This window comes from Pezoporus occidentalis, unplaced genomic scaffold (assembly GCF_034315485.1).
Source record: "Pezoporus occidentalis ecotype Australia unplaced genomic scaffold, CSIRO_AGI_Poc_V1 ctg51, whole genome shotgun sequence".
NCBI lineage: Eukaryota > Metazoa > Chordata > Aves > Psittaciformes > Psittacidae > Pezoporus > Pezoporus occidentalis.
The window spans coordinates 486938-507556 of NW_026915847.1; the positions used below are offsets into that span (position 1 = coordinate 486938).

At 39.7% G+C, this 20619-nt stretch overlaps 2 long non-coding RNA genes across 2 annotated transcripts in view; one reads left to right on the forward strand and one right to left on the reverse strand.

Moving 5' to 3' along the window:
• Window positions 1-20619, reverse strand: part of LOC134173328 (uncharacterized) — an 88548-nt gene that overhangs the window by 30449 nt on the left and 37480 nt on the right. The window lies entirely within an intron of this gene.
• LOC134173326 (uncharacterized) lies at window positions 4662-7547 on the forward strand. Its single transcript, XR_009968203.1, has 2 exons — window positions 4662-6245; window positions 7375-7547. It is a non-coding gene; the product is annotated as an uncharacterized LOC134173326 (long non-coding RNA).

Below are 20619 nucleotides of genomic sequence, written 5' to 3' on the forward strand. Positions count from 1 at the left end.
ATTTAGTTTGGAATGAACTGTGAGAGAAGAAAATTGGTCTGTCCCAAGTATGGCTGGGATGGAGTTTTTTTCCTTCACTGTAGCTGTGTGGTCTTATCTTTTAGGTTTGTGACCAAAACATAGTTGTGGTAATAAGGGTTATTTCAGTTATGGCTGAGCAGCACTTGCACAGCATCAAGGTCTTTTTGTTTCTAAACCATGTTCAAAGGTCCAGAGAACTACAACATAAACCTGTAGATTTTCTAACAAGAATTTTTAATAAAAGTAATGAATTTATCTATTTACAGAAAGAAGAAAGCATGGTCCAGCCAGCTGTGGGTTTTTAAGCTTGACCTCAAAAGAATGGCCGGCTTTATAGTTTTTTATGTTAAAAAAAGGTGAGATAAAATTGTCCACCAGTTTATGAAAGTACATCTTTAATGGTGGCTGGTTTACTAAATAAAATGCTGCAGTGCCATTTATTCTGACCTTAGCAAAGTTTCTAATTTGGTGACTATGCTAAATTATTAGTTCACCTGGAGAAACAGGTGGTTATAGCAAGAACTTTATTATGGCTAAAAAAAATTAGAGACGGCAGTAGCTTCTATTGAAAGGGAAATTAGTGGAGTGGGGAGATCATTAATGTCATTAATTATATTCTTACAGGAACAGCCTTAGGACTTACTTCTTAAAAAAAAAAAAGAAAACGTATCAATAATTTTCAGGCCAAAAGTCAATGCCATTCTCCAGTCACACGTACAATATACTGTGAGATGACTTCTTAAGCAACTCAAGGCATTGGGATGTATTTTATTTGTTTTATTTTGTTAATTTATTTTAGTCTTTTGAAGTTCAGGAAATTTGAGAGAAGAAACAAGAAAACTGAGAGTGGCTTAACTGTGAAATAATCAATCCTTCCTTCAAGGAATTAATCCTCCCTTAAAGGATCACTTATGTCAGTGATCCTTTAAGAATCACTAGCATAAGACTTAGTGATGTAAATTTACATTGAAAACGTTTCTTCATACATTTTGTAATTCATAATAAGGTAATTTGGGGTGTCAGTATTAATAATTTACTATCATATATGGACTTAGATCTTTTAAACCTGATTGAGCTTAATGCACAAACACCTGAAATGGTATGATGCTTTAATGTTTGAACATTTGTACATAGTGGATGGGACAGCTGATAACAGAAATAAAGAAAGTGTTAGATGATCTAAATGAATGCACAATCCTACTTCAGGAACAGAATCCATTGTTCTTTTCAGTTCAAGATCATTGAGAACATAGGAAAAAAACAACAAACTTTCCTTCTATAAACAGTGGAGTGGGTGAGTAGCTTGATTCTTTCCCAAACATTTACATTCAACATGTGTTTAGATATTAGAAGGGTCAGCTTGACTTTTTCAATCTTCAAGACACATTTTGCAAAGTAAATATTCCGCAAGCTTTCCTGCCCATAAATTGTGAATTCCATTCTGATGAGAAAAGGATGAGTTATGTGTTACAAATTAACATGTAACAAAATTATTTGTTTTAATTACTTTCATTTCTATAATTGCCAGAGTGTTACAGATACGTTCACAGCCTCCCTATAAAAATGAATGAAAACAATTCATGGTAAGGTATATTAATGAACTGATGAAAAAGAGAAGGCATAATTAACAATATCAAGGGAGGAGGAAGAGATATCTTCAGGTGCCAGGCTAGCTAAACACATGCTGAACTGACTAACTGAAGGCTGATAGATTTTAGCATGTTATTGCTAATGAAGCATAAAGGTATGCTGAGAAATGCACCCCCTCTCCCTCTCTCTCAGATAAAAAAGGTAACCATGACTGGAAGAAGGAACTGTGTAGGAGGCTAAAATAGGATGAATGGTGTAAAGATGGATATCAAAGACAGTGAGTATAGTGGGAGTATGGGACTGTCCCTGAGAGGAAATCTTACCTTAACAGCATTAAATTGCCAGCAGCAATGCATACTACATCTGCATATAATGAAATTTAATTTTCTGTGCAATTTATTCACAAAACCTCTCATTTCCATTTCACCTCTAATTAGGATTGCTAGGGATTCACTTTTGAAAACACAGAATAATGAGTGAAGAGGATACTTCTGCCAGGTGCCTTTTTGAAATGGTAAGGATTCAGATCATTAACTTTTGCACTGGATTTTGGTTTTTCGTGCACAGAGTTTCTCAATCTATTCCACCAGCTTTTCAATAACAAGAAGTTATGATCTTTACGGTATAAGCATCTCTAAGATACAGTGTGTCAGGAAGACAATGCACAGGATATTTAGCCAGGGAGAAGTCCTTATTGTCTTAGGTTTTCTGGCCAGGTGAGTTGACAAAATACTGGAGGCACAGTGCCCCTTCCTGCAGACATTAGGCTGGCATTACATATCCCTAGGAGAAAATTACAGCCCATGAGAAAGATCTTTTGATGAAGAAAACACTGAATCCACAATTCTCTGATCTTCAGAGTTGAACTTTAGCTTCATATGACACTACTGTACAGGAAACAGTGCTGATTCACATTACACAAGAAAAGCACTCATAAAAACCTGATTCCTAAGTGCTTTTTCAGTGTACCTTGAGGTGGCAGCTCCATTATGCACACTCCCCATGTGAACTATGGCCTTGTCCCTTTATCAGCTAATTCGCTCCTGGAGAAAACTGCTATTACACAATGTCTTGGTGAAATAGCATAAAGAGAATTATTTCTTGTTCCTCTTCAGCTGCTTGAGCACAGATACCTTTAAACCTAGTGGCAAATGTGTACGGAAAGATTGTATTTGCTTTTGCTCTTCTGTATCAAAGTTAATCAATTTACTGGAGGAAGAAAATTAATCAAAATCTTTCGAAAGGAAAAGCACGAGCTGAAACTGAATCTGAACTCTACTTTGGTGAGCCGTTTGCTGGACAATAAGAACTCCAGAATGAGATAACAAAACCCTTGGGCAATTGAAATTCGCTTTGTTGCTGCTTCGGGACAGCTGTCCCCAGCTTCTACCCCTTGAGGCGCCATCCTGCGGGGCCGACAGCCACTGCCCGCGGCAGAGCTAGTCACGTACCCGCTGCCGCTCCACAGGGGCGACAGAGCCAATCGGAACGCTGCACGCTGCGGGGCGGGGCACCACTGCTGCGGGTGGGGCAGCGCCTGTGAGGGTTAAGGGGTTACGTCCCGTACGGGCTGCTGGTAATAGAACAGCCCGTGCGAGGAGCGACCGTGCAGGGAAAGTCGGGGCTGTGGCAGCAGCCTCTTTGTACCGCTGAGCCCCATCCGAACTAAGTAACCTGCCCAGCCCAGCAGTGCTGGGTGTTCTGCTTATTAACCCTGACCTATGTACCTTAAAAAAGAAAAACGAAAAAAGTGTGAACCTATGTGGTAAGTGCTTTGGGATCATCAGTACAGATACAATGAGCTCGAATAGGAAATCCCCGTCTTCCAGGCGTTCTACAAGTCATCATGGACTGGCCAGAGGGCAAAGATTTCGGAATATCGCCAGAGGAGGAGGTGGTGCGTGCTGAAGAGGCCCCACCATATAATAAACTGTCAGAAAGTGAAAAGCAGTATGCCTTGTTTACTGATGGCTCTTGCCGTATTGTGGGAAAGCATCGGAGATGGAAGGCAGCTGTATGGAGTCCTGGACGACAAGTTGCAGAAACTGCTGAAGGAGAGGGTGAATCGAGTCAGTTTGCCGAGGTGAAAGCCATCCAGCTGGCCCTGGACATTGCTGAACGAGAAAAGTGGCCAGTACTTTATCTCTATACTGGCTCATGGATGGTGGCAAATGCCCTGTGGGGGTGGTTGCAGCAATGGAAGCAAAGCAACTGGCAACGCAGAGGTAAACCCATCTGGGCTGCTGCACTGTGGAAAGATATCACTGCCCGGGTGCAGAACCTGGTGGTGAAGGTACGTCATGTAGATGCCCATGTACCCAAGAGTCGGGCCACTGAGGAACACCAGAACAACCAACAAGTGGGTAAAGTGGCTAAGATTCAAGTGGTTCAGATGACTTAGATTGGCAACATAAGAGTGAGTTATTTTTGGCTCAGTGGGCCCATGACACTTCAGGCCATCAGGGCAGAGATGCAACATACAGATGGGCCCTTGATCGAGAGGTGGACTTAACAATGGACACTATTGCCCAGGTTATTTACAACTGTGAAACGTGCTGCAATTAAGCAAGCTAAATGGTTAAAGCCTCTGATATGAAGGACGATGGCTGAAGTACAAATATGGGGAGGCCTGGCAGATTGACTATATCACACTGCCACCAACCTGCCAAGGCAAGTGCCATGTAATTACCATGGTGGAAGCAACCACCGGCTGGCTGGAAACATGCTGTGCTCCATGCCACTGCCCGGAACACTATCCTGGGCCTTGAGAAACAGATTTCGTGGCAACACGGCACCCCAGAGAGAACTGAGTCAGACAATGGGACTCATTTCTTGAACAACCTTGGGCCAAAGAGCATGGCAGTGGGTATATCACATCCCCTAACATGCACCAGCCTCTGAGAAAATCGAATGGTACGATGGGCTGTTAAAAACTACACTGACAGCAATGAGTGGTGGAACTTTCTAACATTGGGATAACATTGGCTTCGTGGTTCTGAGTTACTGGCTGGGCTTAAACCACAGCAGTCTCATGCCCTAAACTGCAAAACATGTCACAAACCCAAATAGAAACATGACTACTGTTAATACCTAATTTTCCGGGGCAAACATTTCTGCCTTCAAATTTAGGTCAGTTTGCTGAGCCTGTGCAAGCTGACATGTTGGCAGACACAAGGGCTCTACAGTCCTGGAAATGAACAATGATTTTCAAAGGCAGCAAATTAACATAAAAATCTTTGTGATCAAATTATGAATCAGTGGGTGATATATAAATCATTTTTTCCTCTCATTTCCATCATAGATAGGTAACAGAAACCTTTAAGCCAATATTATCACTTAAGTAGTTCCTCTTCCTCCTCAGTATTTATTTCTCATATGTAATTTTACAGTTCATATTCTTAAATTTAAGATGCTCCATTCTCTTACTCAGCCATGGAAATAGCACCAAGGCAGAACAGACGGAGGATATAAAATTACCAACTTTGTGTGCAGTGAAGTTTACTCCTCTTGTTTTCTACTTTTCTAAGCAAAGTAATGGAAATATTTAAGGTGTGAGAGAGATAAGCAGCACAAAAAGACCTTGCAGAGCCTATGCAGACAGCTGCCAACCATTACTGCATCACTAGTCTAATTACAGCCACATATCTCAGCTGCATAAAAAAAGCAGCACAATATTCCTACTCAGGTCTAATGTCAATGAAGTATTTTAAAGTATGGCTCAGGCAGTGAGCTTTTGGGGAAAAAAAAAAAAGAAAGGACTAGATCACAAGTGAAGTGCTTCCTTCTCTTCAACCACCTCCTGAAATATCCAAGATCCATAAGCCATTGTGTCTCTTATTTGCTCATGTCTACTTTGGTCTTTTCAAATGCATATGCCAGATATACTGTGTTTGTGCTAATTAAAATCCAGGCAGCTGGGGCATGAAACTGCTGGAAGCCATAGGATCTCTGGAGAACGAACACAACACATTTTGGTCAAGAGAGATTTCACTTACTTATATTCTCTCACTGAACTTCAGAATTCTGAATTTAAAGAATATAAAATTTCAAAGCCAATCAGTATTGTGTGTATATTTGTGTATGCACATGTGCTTCTAAGATAATTCGCTCATGCACTGTACTTCAAATTCTTCATCTGCCTGGCCGTAAGTAGCTGTACTAAGTTTTGTAGATTTCATTGCTTTAAAAGTCACTAAAATACTTCACAACAAATGAAAACAATTAATTAGAATGAGAGGAGGTTTTCCACACAGGACCTAATTATTAAAAAAAATATTCTGTATCACTGCTAATGACTTCCATTTTTAAAACCTTTCTAAAGTTGAATTACATCTAGGCTTGCACACAAATTAATTGGCTAGAGAAAGAACTTGTGATCTAATCTGCAACATATTACAGGGATTCAGATCTGATTGATAGACGGTGCTGCAGTAGTCATATTTTCCTTTCCCCTTTGGAATAAAGCCAACTCAGAAGTGACATCTATGAATTACTGGGCTTCCTGAAGGTTAAGTCACTTAGGGAAAAAAATGTCGTTTACAAGATGTAAATCTGTTTTTCAAATCTTACTTTCATTCTAGGTTGAATGCTCCTAATGATATTGTAGGAGCCCCAAACAGAAACAGGGATCACGGGTAAGTATTTGATGCTGTAGTGCTCCCCTGACTAGAAAAGAAGGATGCAGCCATGACCGCAGGCACATGAACTTTGATTAGACTTCTTAAAGCCATTTGCTAAAATGTAAAATAAAGTGCAAGAGGCTATATTAGATGCTTCATTAAATTTTAATCAACAGGAGAAATTATATTTCTATTATTATTTTTCTATCTTCAAAACGTGACTAATATTTCTAGTGATAATTGCTGAATTTCTGGTTAGCATTAGGTATGTCTAGATATTAATAAAATTTAGTTTTAATGAAGTGCCAGTTAATTACAAAAATTCACTCATACACACATACAAACCCCCCTGTTCTGATATAATTTTTAGAAGGCAAATTCCTGCTGCAACATGCTTTAGCAAGTAAAATATTAATATAGTTAATGTCATATTGAAAAAGTCCTATTTTTGCTGTCACAATAATATTGTTATATTTCTTATTTCATCAGCTAAGCCCTTCAAAATATTGGTATAGTACACTTACACATTACTGAATTGTAGAAGAGTTGGTTAGATACTTTGAGTAGATCAAATGTATCAAGTGCTCTATGGTGCAACTGTAATTTTTGTAATATTACAAAACCGTGGAAAATCAGATTTTAACAAATAAATGTTTATAGATTATTAAAAAGACAGTCAATAATATCAGGCAAAGCATTAAAAACATCCTGTCAAAATAGGAAAGCTTGAACAGTGTTTCATTTTCAGAACGTGTAAAACTTGGAAGTGAAAATGAGAAGGGAGGGAGCAGAAAATAACAGGTTTGTTTTTTGTTTTTTTTTTAGTAACAGCCAAACACACTTAAATGTGAAGATTTCTAACCAAATATGAAGTCCTTCTTAATCACAAAATATAAACTGTCCTGATTAACCTTTAATCAAATTGCTTAAATGATACTCTTATTTCTAGGGAAATCATTCATGTCTTGCCAGATTTAGAGGCCTTCATAAGTGTAATTTTGAACACCTTCTCACACAACATTCTGTTTTTCTCATGTTCATGTAACAGAGCAGTCAAATGAAAACAGTTCTTTAGCAAAGTACTCTATGAATAGTACTTCAACTGCATGTATTTTGACTAAAGAGTTGCTAAACTGTCTCATAGGAGAATTGTTCGATTCACATGAGTAAAACTACTCTCCTGACAGAAGTTACAAATTTAGCAATGCCCATACCTGGATATCAACATGAAGTAGACTCTGAATCTTGCAGAAACAGAGAAGGTTACTTTTTTTTTTAAATCTTAACAATAAACACTACTTTTGCATTTGTGGCACACTGTATTTGTAGACCTGGTGCATTTATAAAAAAATAAAACCCCAAAACAACCCAAATTTATAAAATCACTCTCTTGCACTGGCTGTGGTGATTACAGTGTCTCCAGTTTCAGAAGGGTAAAATGGGATACAGAAATATGTCTCTAATCAGGAAGAAAAACCAATTGCACAATTCTTATTAGTCAAGAATCTACCATATTCATCTACAGCTAAAACGCATATATATACATGGAACACCATGGTGGTACTTAACCTACGAAGGGATGAGGGAGGTGACTGACAAATTAATTCTTTGCATTATTTCTGATGCATAAAACATCAACAACAAAAAACCTAAATGGACCTTACTAAAACATTAAAAAATGAATCAATATGAACTTCCAATAATTTTGTGATCGAGGTTCACCTCTCTAATATAAATCAACATTGACTTTTATGAAGCTACACTAGCCCATGACAGATGGAAGTCTGGATTTCATCAGAAAGGTTTAACCATAGGAGGGAACAATAAAGAAACTAAGTTTCTCCAGCAGTGATTACACATTAAAAATAATAATAGCAACTGTAATCAAGGTGAACAAGAGGCTCCAGCATAAGTTTTGGCCAAAGGCATGCTGAGCTACAATAAGATTATAGAACACAATGCCAGAGGTGATTCACAAAAACAGGAGAAAGTTTCTGAAAGGCTAATGACAGTGCTATTCAAAATCATGCCTGGAAGAAGCACTACAAAAAACCACATCTGTTCCTGGTAATTGGCTCTCCTCTTCGAAAAGGAGAGCTACCTTATTTGTTGTGGCTGTCATGAAATGAAATATCAAAGTAAAACTGAAATTTACTGTAATATTCTATATCCCAGGAGACTGTCCTCAAAGTGCTTCCTGCATATAAAAATGCAAGATCCCTTTGCATATTGTGAATACACAAGAAACAGGCATATTCTGTCAAAGGCTGTGAGGTCTGGATTTTTAACTTTTAGAATGTAGCAAAGCTTCTCACTTTCCACAGTTGGAGGTAAATTAAAATGGTATAACTGATGGATTTTTAACATGACTTCACATAACTTTAAATAAACTCAGCAGTTGCATCTATATTTGTTCTCATATTTACCGGGTTTTCAAATAAATCTGAAAACTTCTGTTTGTGATCTAACTGATGGCATTAGACTAAAAAGCGGTTACTCTGTTATCCACCTCTAACAATATTGTCTGTTATTACAGTCCTGCTGTACCTACCCCAGAAAGACCTGTATTCATTAGGAGACAACAAAGTATGTTTGCATATATAATTAGATCTTCCAGAATACTGTTGAATTATCCAGGACACTGGCCAGCCCAAAAATTAGGCCCCTAGCCTCTCAAGACCGCAGGGTTCCTGTACTAGGAGTTGTACAGCTCCTACTTTTTCAAAGTCTTGGTGACAAAACATCCTGGAAGAAAAGAAGTAGAGCTTAGTTAGTCTTTATCAGAAGATGGGAAAGCATCACTGTAATATAAATGCTTGTATATCTTGAATAAAATAGCATTTATACACAACTGTGCTGAGTGTATCTATTCTTTTAATAGGGAAAACGTGAAGTAGAATCATAGAATCATGGAATAGTTAGTGTTGGAAAGGACCTTAAGATCATCAAGTTCCAAACACCCCGCCATGGGCAGGGACACCTCACACTAAACAATGTCACCCGAGGCTTCATCCAACCTGGCCTTGAACCTTGCCAGGGATGGAGCATTCACAGCTTCTTTGGGCAACACATTCCAGTGCCTCACCACCCTTACAGGAAAGAATTCCTTATATCCAATCTAAACTTCCCCTGTTTAAGTTTTAACCCGTTACCCCTTGTCCTATCACTACTGTCCCTAATGAAGAGTTCCTCTCCAGCATCCCTATAGCCCCCTTCAGATACTGGAAGGCTGCTATGAGGTCTCCACGCAGCCTTCTCTTCTCCAGCCTGAACAGCCCCAACTTTCTCAGCCTGTCTTCATATGAGAGGTGCTCCAGTCCCCTGATCATCCTCGTGGCCCTCCTCTGGACTTGTTCCAACAGTTCCATGTTGAGGACACCAGAACTGCACACGACACTCCAGGTGAGGTCTCACGAGAGCAGAGTAGAGGGGCAGGATCACCTCCTTTGACCTGCTCACCGTGCTCATTTTGATGCAGCCCAGAATATGGTTGGCTTTCTGGGCTGCGAGTGCACACTGAAGCCACCTCATGTTAAGCTTTTCCTCAACCAACACCCCCAAGTCCTTCTCCGCAGGGCTGCTCTGAATCTCTTCTCTGCCCAGCCTGTAGCTGTGCTTGTGATTGCCCTGACTCAAGTGCAGGACCTTGCAGTTGGTATGATTAAACTTCATAAGGTTGGCATCAGCCCACCTCACAGGTGTGTCAGAGTTCTTCTGGATGGCATCCTTCCCTCCAGCATGTCAACCGAACCACACAGCTTGGTGTCATTGGCAAAGTCACTGAGGGTGCACTCAGTCCCACAGTCCATGTTACCGACAACGATGTTAAACAAGACCTGTCTCAACACCAATCCCTGAGGGATGCCACTCGTTACTGGTCTCCAGCTGGACATTGAGCCATTGACCACAACTCTTTGCGTGTGGCCATCCAGCCAGTTCTTTATCCACTGAGTGGTCCATCCATCAAATTGATGTCTCCCCAATTTAAAGACAAGGATGTCATGCGGGACAGTGTCAAATGCTTTGCACAAGTCCAGGTAGATGACGGCAGCTGCTCTACCCCTATCCATCAGTACTGTAGCGTCATTATGGAAGGCCATCAAATTGGTCAGTATATTAGGACAAAGCCTAAAATGGCAATTTTATGTGTCTAATGGTCCCAAATCTAGCAGCATTCTGAGAAAGATTTCCATCTTGTTTATTATTTTAAGAAATACACTAGAATCCTGTAGAGTCATAGCATAGTAATTATGAATGACTAAAAAGCATTGGAGTTTGCCTTTCAGAAATACTTTGCCAAGATCTCAGAATAGGAAAGCTGTATCTAATTGCTAGGCTTACAGAAAAGGATGCAAGACTTTCTGATTTCATGACCATTTCAGGACTGGTATGCTGCAGATATGAGGTAATATGATCACCAGCATCACTAGGGAATTGCAAGCAATCCCTCCCTCAATGACAAATTACACTTAACACAACTGGTTTTAATAATTTTCAAAGAGCAGTCAGCATCTGAAATTCATGGAAAAAAACTTAAAAGGGACTCCTGACATTTTATTTTGTGAATTACAGGAGTTTATGGACTCAGGAAATTGCATGAAAAGGAAAGCTGAATTGCTGTCTGGTGCTTAAACAGTTTCAGAGACAGAATAACCCTCTCCCTTTTAAATATATTCCTTCCAGCTCAAGGATTAAGATTTACTGAATACCTATGTTTCAAATCTTACACACTCTACTGACAGTGACTGCCTTTTATCCAAGTTGGGAGTAGAGCCTCCAGGTACGCCTGCAACATATTAATTTAATAAACATCTAATGCAACATATTTATTTTAATAAACATCTAATCAAATTCCCATTAAAGACAGTATCCCAAATTCTGGGGACAAGTTGTTTTCTCTTTAATTCTGGCATGCTTCAAAACCTTCTCAGATTAAGGCAAGGCTCCAGGGTTGTAGTTATTGTTACACAAAGGCAGAAGAAGTTAGAGCTCCCAACAAAAGCATACATTGGGTATTTTCAATATCCAGTTAAGCAAAGAGAGCATCATTATAAAGAATTAAAAGACCTCCCATTTCTGGAACTCCATATGAGTCATTAAGCAGTTCTCAGGTATCAGATTCAATAATGCCATTCAGTCTTCTGTAGAGATTAAGTCGGTATCACCTGCCTCTGTGACCATTTCTTATGCTGGAGTTGTGAGGGAGATGGGTAACTGAGAAACATTCACAAGGTCTCTAACTGTTCCCTATCTCAGATACAGAGCAAGGCAGGGCTGTAAACCAACAGTAACTTCACACCCAAAAGGGCTTACCTTCAATGAAAAGAAGTGTAACCTTGAAGTCCTGCAAGAGTCCCACAGAGACCGCATGTATGCCACCTATACTGTCCCCTAGACCTCAAAAGATGTAAAACCATCCAAAACAGAAAAAAAACCACCCACCAGTAAACCTCACATGACAAATTCCTTTTTCAGTGGGCTATAATGAACTCAGGTGCTTTATGGTTTTTCAGAAACAATTTCAGTGGAGACAAATCACTCAATTACATTCCAGTTGGGAGTGATACAGTGACAACTGCTGTCAAGCAAGCCTCTAAAATTCCCATTCTCCTAAGTCCGTCTTCAAGGGCTACTGGTCTTTCCAGTAACATCAGGTTTCAGATTCCATGATTTTGTTTTAGTTTTTAACTGGAGCATTCACCAAGGAGCAAGCCATAGTTTCCTTGGCTCACAAAAACGTGCCTACAAACACAGTTTAGTAATGATCTTTCTTAGCCTGATGGTTAACTCATTTAGATCTATAAATCACTCTCAGATACTAATAGTCTAATGCAAGATAATAACTCAAAATAGAAATCTCATTTACTTTCACTGCAATTAAGCCAAATAATATATAATGTACCCTTTTAGATACAAGAAGTTTTATCTCTGCCTTCCACATTATGTGTGCCTGATGCCACAGCAGTACAGCTTCAAACCACATTCTGTTTTCAGAGAAGTAGCAGAAACAGGTTCTTTCTCTGAAGTATCAGGCCTTCCTGATCATGGTATATCCAAAGTTTTTACCCCCAGCGCTGTGTTTTTCCCCTGTGACTTTTCCCAGATTTGCAGAGCAAGAAACTCAAACCTTTCTCTCTGCCTCACCACTACTCTATGAGACAAATTTTAATTTCCTTTCACAGCTAAGGGAATGTGTCTTTCCCATCAAATGCATTGTCAGTTAAGTGATTTTTTAGAAAACAGGATTTACAGAAATAGACAGAAATTGCTCAACTCTAATCAGAAGAATACATAAGGACAAGAATAGAGTTTGCAAAAATGTAAGTTTTCTGATTTATTGCCTTCACTCATTGAAACTCACTGTGTTATGCAGCCAATAAGATCCACAGTATGTGTTGCAGATACAAACTGACACTTAAGTCCAAATTTGACTAGATGAAAATTTGCTGAAGAATATAAATGATTGAGGATATAAAAATAATTTAAAAAGCAGTAAAATAATATTCTTCTTAGAATACAGACAGTACTTTCATACTGAGGGCATTTGTACTGTTTTTAAATTGTTATGACATGGTAAAGCATAAAATGACAAAATTTTTCCATGAGAGGAAAGATATTTACTCCTTGCACATGTGGAGCCAGATTGTATTCTGCTTATCATCATAATCTCTGAGACATAAGGGCTTTATATGCACATATACAAGATACCAGAAAGAACTCAAAGAACCACAGGTTTATTTTAGCAAAGTGTAGACCATATTATTACAAAATATATGAATCTTAGAGATAAGTGAGCAATTCACAGACCATAACTCATTGATTACTCTTTTTCTTCTGACAATGGACTGTGATTTCCAGCAAGGTATTTTATTTGAACTCTCTCAAAAATCTTTTTGATGAACAGGGCAAAGACTGCTGGAATCTCTAGTGGTCAGATTTCAAAATGAGAACTGCAGCGTATGCAGCTTCTGGTGTACTCTTGTGTCCTCATTAGATAATCATAATTTTAAAATCAGGAAGAAGGATTAACATAAATAATGTGGTTGAGACTGATGTTCCCATGAAGTTTAAGTTTAGGTTAATAAGGAGGATACCAGAAACTTAGAAACTGTGAACCATTCTATTTTCTGAAACAAAGGCCTTTGCTTGTAGTACCATTACAAAGAAGAAGAAAAGAAGCTGTATCTTTCCTATAAGGATTCTAATTTTTTTTTTTTTTTTCAGTCAGCAATCACAGAAATAACTGCACAGATATTTTTTGACTACAATTCTTGTAAGACTTCAGCAGACAATTCCATAGGGACATTCAGAATACCAAAAGCAAAAAAGTGCATCTGAAAATTTTTAATCCTGGGTATCATGGTATTATCACATCATTTTTACTGTTAACTCATGATATATGAACAACTCTCCTGGGCCTCTCTAAATGAACTTCCAGTTCAGTGGTCTCCTTCCCAACAGCAGAAAGGTGGGAATTGCCAGGGAAGAGCCTCCCCCTCCCCCACCGCGTGCAGAACCAAACAACACTGTGATGGCATTAATTTCCACCATTCAGTAGTCCATGAGTTTCTCAGCCAGAGGTGTGGGTTTTGTATCACAGTATCACAGTATGCTAGAGATTGGAAGGGACCTCAAAAGATCAAATCTAGTCCAATCCCCCTGCCGGAGCAGGAACACCTAGATAATGTTACACAGGAATGTGTCCAGGCGGGTTTTGAATGTCTCCAGGGAAGGAGACTCCACAACCTCCCTGGGCAGCCTGTTCCAGTGTTCCGTCAACCTCACTGAGAAGAAGTTTCTTCTCAAGTTTAAGTGGAACCTCTTGTGTTCCAGTTTGTACCCATTACCCCTTGTCCTATCATTGTTTGCCACTGAGTAGAGCCTGGCTCCATCCTCGTGACACTCCCCCTTTATATATTTATAGACACTTATAAGGTCACCCCTCAGTCTCCTCTTCTCCAAACTATAGAGACCCAGCTCCCTCAGTCTTTCCTCATAAGGGAGATGCTCCACTCCCTTAATCATCTTTGTTGCCCTTCGCTGGACTCTCTCCAGCAGCTCCCTGTCCTTCTTGAACTGAGGGGCCCAGAACTGGACACAATATTCCAGATGGGGTCTCACCAGGGCAGAGTAGAGGGGAAGGAGGACCTCTCTCGACCTACTAACCACCCCCATTCTAAGACACCCCAGGATGCCATTGGCCTTCTTAGCCACAAGGGCACAAGGGCACAGTGTTGGCTCAAAAAGCTATGAAAAGCCATTATCTTTTATAAAAAGCCAAGATGTCCACTGACCTTACCAGTAATCCCCATAAAATAATTTACACAGGCAGAGACCTAAATGGTCCACAGAGACTAATATTATGTTATTGGACAATTCTTTACTACCTTCAAGAGTCTGGTTCCATCTTCCAATCGTACTCTGACTTTGTAATTGAACAGATCTGGAGCATATATCATTCCTTAACCTTTGTTTTCTGGCTCCATCTGAAAGGGAAATTAGGCATATGTTTCAAATGGGAGCTGTGGCACGCTCCAGCATTGCCACAGTTTTGGTTATTCCACTACAAACAGATGGGCATAATCTGTTTCTTTGCTGAAGCAAAACATAAAATTTCTTACATATATGCTATATCCATAAAATTCCATTGACCACAACTCTCTGCCTTCTTCCTTCCAACCAGTTCTTGATCCACCTCACTACCTGATCATCAAGCCCACACTTCCTTAGCTTATCTATGAGGATGCTGTAGGAGACAGTATCAAATGCCTTACTGAAATCAAGAAAAAACACATCTACCGCTCTGCCATCATCCATCCACCTAGTTACTTGCTCATAGAAGGCTATAAGGTTGGTCAAACATGACTTCCCCTTGGTAAAGCCATGTTGGCTACTCTTAATGACCCCCTCATCCCTGATATGCCTAGAGATGGTGTCAAGAATAAGTTGTTCCATCACCTTTCCAGGGATGGAGGTAAGGCTGACCGGTCTATAATTACCCGGGTCCTTCTTTCTCTTCTTATAGACTGGTGTGACATTTGCCATCCTCCAATCCTCAGGCACCTCACCTGTTTCCCACGACTTACCAAAGATGATGGAGAGTGACTCAGCAATGACCTCCGCCAGCTCCCTCAGCACCCGCGGGTGTATTCCATCCAGACCCATCGATTTATAGATGTCCAGATTACTTAACTGATCCCTAACCCAATCCTCATCTACCAAAGCAAACTCCTCCTTTATCCTGACTCCTTCCGGGGCTATAGGAATCTGGGTCCCCCGGGGAGAGTCTGCGGAAGTAAAGACAGAGGCAAAGAAGGCATTCAACACCTCTGCCTTCTTTATATCCTCTGTCTCCAGGGCATCCACCTCATTCAGCAGTGGGCCTATACTGCTTCTTGTATTAGTTTTATTCGCTATGTATTTGAAGAAGCCCTTTCTATTGTCCTTGACCTGACAGATTAAGTTCCAAGGAGGCCTTAGCTGTCCTAATTGCTTCCCTACATCCTCTAATAGCTGTCCTATATACAATACAATAGAACGGAGAGAATAATTCTTTCACATACCACTTTACTGCCTTATTGAATTAAAAGTGAAAGTATTTGTCCCCCTAAGTACTAAAGAAATAGAATATTTAACCTCCCACCTGTTTCCCCAAAATAAAAACAATAAAAATGGAAATGTTTTCTTATGCTTTTTGAGGTTCATTGGATTTAAACAGACTGTAATATTGAGGCTTGGTTAGTTGCATGCACTGCATGCTTCCTGTAATGTTCGAACTTATTCATTTTAAAACAGTTAAACTTGCTTTTAGTCTAAGCTATAGACTAAAAAGTGTCAATAAGAAAGAGCCAATTTGACAGACTCTGGTTGAAGTCTTTGACAGAATAGGCACAAGATGAAGCAGTATACTTTCTTTACCTTGTTTATTTGCACCAGTCTTAACTTCACTATACCTCTTTTCAATTGAAGAGCAGCTCAGCTTTAGCAGTCCTTCTAGATGGTGCCTTAGGTCTTGCAACAGCAGAGTATTTTCAGATGGGAGGAGCAGGGTTTCCACTGTGAGAATAGAAACACCACTACACTACATGTGGGTTAGGTGAAGGAGAATACAAACGCACCATACACACTCCTCCAGTCACAAATACTGGAAACTGAGATACCTCAGGGAATCCTATCTCCTTTTTCTCCTTCTCTACTACCATCCAGTCAACTGTCTAGCAAAAGAGCTGAGAAGGAAGGGTGTACCTGCTACATTTGGATCCATAACTACATTGCAGATAAAGATCATAAACCACAGGCTCTCCTTAAATGTACAAGAACAGCATCTCTTTCCTGCCTGTCCGTGTGCATCTTAGAAACCACATCTGTTCAGGAAGGTCTATTTCCTCAGCTCCACAGAGACCTGGTGATGAGCCTGCCCAGCAACCCTGACTAGCCTTCCTGTGCGCCTGCACATTCTGGCTCTATTTCCTTTGATTTCTGCCTCCTCATGCTCCTTTGCTCCTCAGCTGAAAGGGGCTACTCCAAAGGTTAGGGATGAAAGTATGATGGCCCAGATAATTTCCTGCAGTGGAAGAAATCTTCCATGGGTCTAAAATGACTCAAGTCCTCAGGTTTGTTTCTTTCCTCGTAAGAGCTTCCTAAGGATTTAACTGAGTGTCAGTCATCATTATTTCACAGTCTCTGGTAACAAGTGAACATAGTAGCTAGATAAAAGGGGCCAGCGCTTGAGGAAATTTAGAAAACTTTGGAAAGCAGTGAGTAAACTGTACGTGGAGAGTGCTGGTTAGTACTGGAAGAACAGTGGTTAGTACCACCAAGTTTGAATTAAGATTCAGTATTTCCTTCATTCACTGGACCTGCCTCAGGTTAATTCATTTTCTACTTGACCAGGCTTTGGTGTTTCAGTGATGACAGGCCTCAGACTGTGACAGATTGAGTTGTTCTCATCTGCTAAACATAGGTTGACATCACATCTGTTTCCTCTATAGACACCCAAGAGTATTTTCTTACTTGCTCTCAAAAGGTAAGATACTTTCTAGGTATTAGGGGACAAAAGCACAGAAAGGAGCAGTTACCTCTGAAACAGCTGACACTACACATGTTTACACCTATGCTTTTTCTACAGTCAAGTTTCCGAAATCTCTTCATTTACTTGTTTATAACAGCCTGATTGAGCTAATAACTCTTTTACAACAGCAAATTAGAAATTGGAGATGTTCTCACACATAGTCTGAATGTAATTCTTGAAACTTGAACAAAGTTCGTTATCACTAGAATTCTGGAGTGGGCCATGCACATGCAAAATTTGAAGATTTCCAAAGTAATGCAAACAAATAAATTAACATAAAATACAGTATTATAATGAGAACTTCATTTGCTGTTAGGTCAACTTCTCCTACCTTTAGGACTGCAGTGCAAAAATCATAAATATATAGGTAATACATTTCATTGATCTGGCATCAAATACTGTTTTACTACATACAATAAGCTAAAGGGGATTCATGCAAGTCTTTCAAAAGTCCTCTAGGTAGACTAGATTTTTATGTCTCACTATGAAAGCAGTTTAGTACATTGAAAAAAAACCAAACCTGCTCTAAGAGTATATGTAATAAAACATTGTCCGACTAGGTTTATATAATGTGATGTCCTGGGTTCAGCAGTAGCAGTCATTTTTCTTCTTCTTAGTAGCTGGTGCAGTGCTGTGTTTTGACTTTTGGCCTGGGAACAGAGCTGATAACAATGATGTTTTGGTCTGGCCAAGGACTTTCTGAGCCTCATGCTCTGCCAGCGAGGAGGGGAAGCCGGGAAGAAGCAGAGACAGGACACCTGACCCAAGCTAACCAAAGAGGTATTCCATACCACAGCACGTTATGCCCAGGATGTAACTGGGAGTTAGCCGGAAGGGCTAGGACTGCAGGGTTGGAGGAGGTATTGGTCGGTGCTTGGTTGGGCTGGGGGGGCGAGTTATCAGTCTGCTGGTGGTGAGGTGTTGTATTCTCTTCCCTTGTTATTTCCTTTATCATTATTATTACTGGTGGTAGCAGTAGTGATTTGTGTTATACCTTAGTTACTAAACTGTTCTTATCTCAGCCCGTGGGAGTTGCATTCTTTTTGATTCTCCTTCCTATCGCTCTGGGAGTAGGGGGAGAGCAAGAAGGGGGGGAGTGAGTGAATGGGCTATCTGTCTGGGTTTAAACCACAACATGTGATTAACTGAACATTTAGTATTTTATTAAGTAACATGGTACCTTCATTTACTCTGCGACTACATCTCATCATCCTCAAAAGGACAAAATATAACATAGAACTAACAGGATATCAGAAGGAATTTTATCTTAATTATCAGAACCAAAAGCAAGAATCCTTGTTACAACACTAGCTGCAAAGTAGAATATTCTCAGAGTGCATATGAGTTTAAGTAAAGCGATTGTATGAACATTTTATTTTTTAATTATCTACATAATGAGAATTGGATGAGAGTTCTACCAATTCCATTCATCACATCTGTATTCGTAATTGTAAGGTGACACTTTGCATCTCTTCTGCTTGCTATTTGTCACATTATTTTTCATATTGACAAGCCATGTCTTGTCAGATTCTATGAATATTATCTACACACTGGCTGAACACATTGACAATTTTAAATAGTTATTCATAAATCATTTTTTCTGCTGCTAGTCAACTAGTCTCTTTTGTTCCCAATTTCTTCTCTGTATCCATGGCTTAGGCGTCTAAACCCTTGAGATTCCCTGGGGCTGAGAAAATGGGCATTTATTTGGCACTCCAGCCAGAACAGCACATTCTGGTAATGTATGTTTGGGGCAGCATGACTCATGACTATTTTTTTAGCCAGAAATAAATGGACCTGTGTATATGCACACATTATTAAAATACAACATTTAGAATTTATCCAAGATCTAATTGCCTGTACACCAAATGGAGTTTTTATTGCTTTCTGTAATATTATATCTAGTTAACTATTTTTGTTTGTATGACTGCTAATATAGAAGTTGAAATAATTCCATCTTTGAAATTCAAAAAAAACAAAATGATTAAAATGTTTATTATTGTACCTTTACAGATATTGCCTCTTCAAAATATTGTTCATTGTGAGATCTTTTGCTTGTTTATTTTTAAGAATATTGAGTTAAAGCAGAAAACACAAATCTGCAATTGCTATAAAAGCAGGAAAATCTACAGTGTTTCTAGGACATATGAAAAATGAATGGCATATCAGTAAAAGTGTGATGGATTTCTTGGCTACTACAGAGGGCGAAGAGGAGCAGCATGTGCCTGTATGCTTTTTTTGACTCATACGCATGAAACACAGCCTGAAACTCCTCAGACAACTCCAAACCGTGGGCTAACTTTGTAAATAATAAGATAAAACAAAACAAAATTCTTAAGAGGTACAAATCCAGTTACCCGAAAATTAAATTCACATAACTGTCTTTCCCTGGAGATTAGTGCTTTCCCAGATGTTTTACAGATACATTAGCAATGATACCTTTACAAAGGCATGCAGATTAATTTTTACAGATAACGTATCATCCAAAAGCTTCAACCTGAGCTTGCCTTTCCAGGTGCAAAAGGCCAGTATTTTAGATTTTTTCAACAAAAGACCAACGGCTGATGGTGATTAGCAACTATCTTCATTTATACAAGTACTGATATGCATGTTTTAGCTGCAATAATTGTTACTTGTCCTGGGTTCAGCAGTAGCAGTCATTTTTCTCCTTCTTAGTAGCTGGTGCAGTGCTATGGTTTTGACTTTTGGCCTGGGAACAGCGCTGATAACACCGGTGTTTTTAGTTGTTGCTCAGTAATGTTTACTCCAATCAAGGACTTTCTCAGTCTCATGCACTGCCAGGGAGAAGGGGAAGCCGGGAGGAAGCAGAGACAGGACACCTGACCCAAACTGACCAAAGAGGTATTCCCTACCACAGCACGTCATGCCCAGTATATAAACAACTGGGGGCAGTTACCTGGAAGGGCTAGATTGCTGCTCGGGTCAGGCTGGGTATTGGTCAGTGGGTGGTGAGCAGTTGTATTCTCTTCCCTTGTTGTTTCCCTTATCATTATTTTTATTAGTGGTAGCAGTAGTGGTTTTGTGTTATACCTTAGTTACTGGGCTGTTCTTACCTCAACCCATAGAAGTTACAGTCTTTTGATTCTCCTCCCCATCCCTCGGGGGGGGGGGGGGGGTTAGTGAGCAAGCAGCTGCATTATTCTAAGTTACCGGCTGGGCTTAAACCATGACATTACTGCATCATGTGCCTTACATGTCTTCAATAGCATTTTCCCTTTTCTTCATATTGACTGCATTCTGTCTGCTTTTTCTTTCATTTTAGTCCTTACCTCTTCCATCTGTTGGCTCTTTTATCTC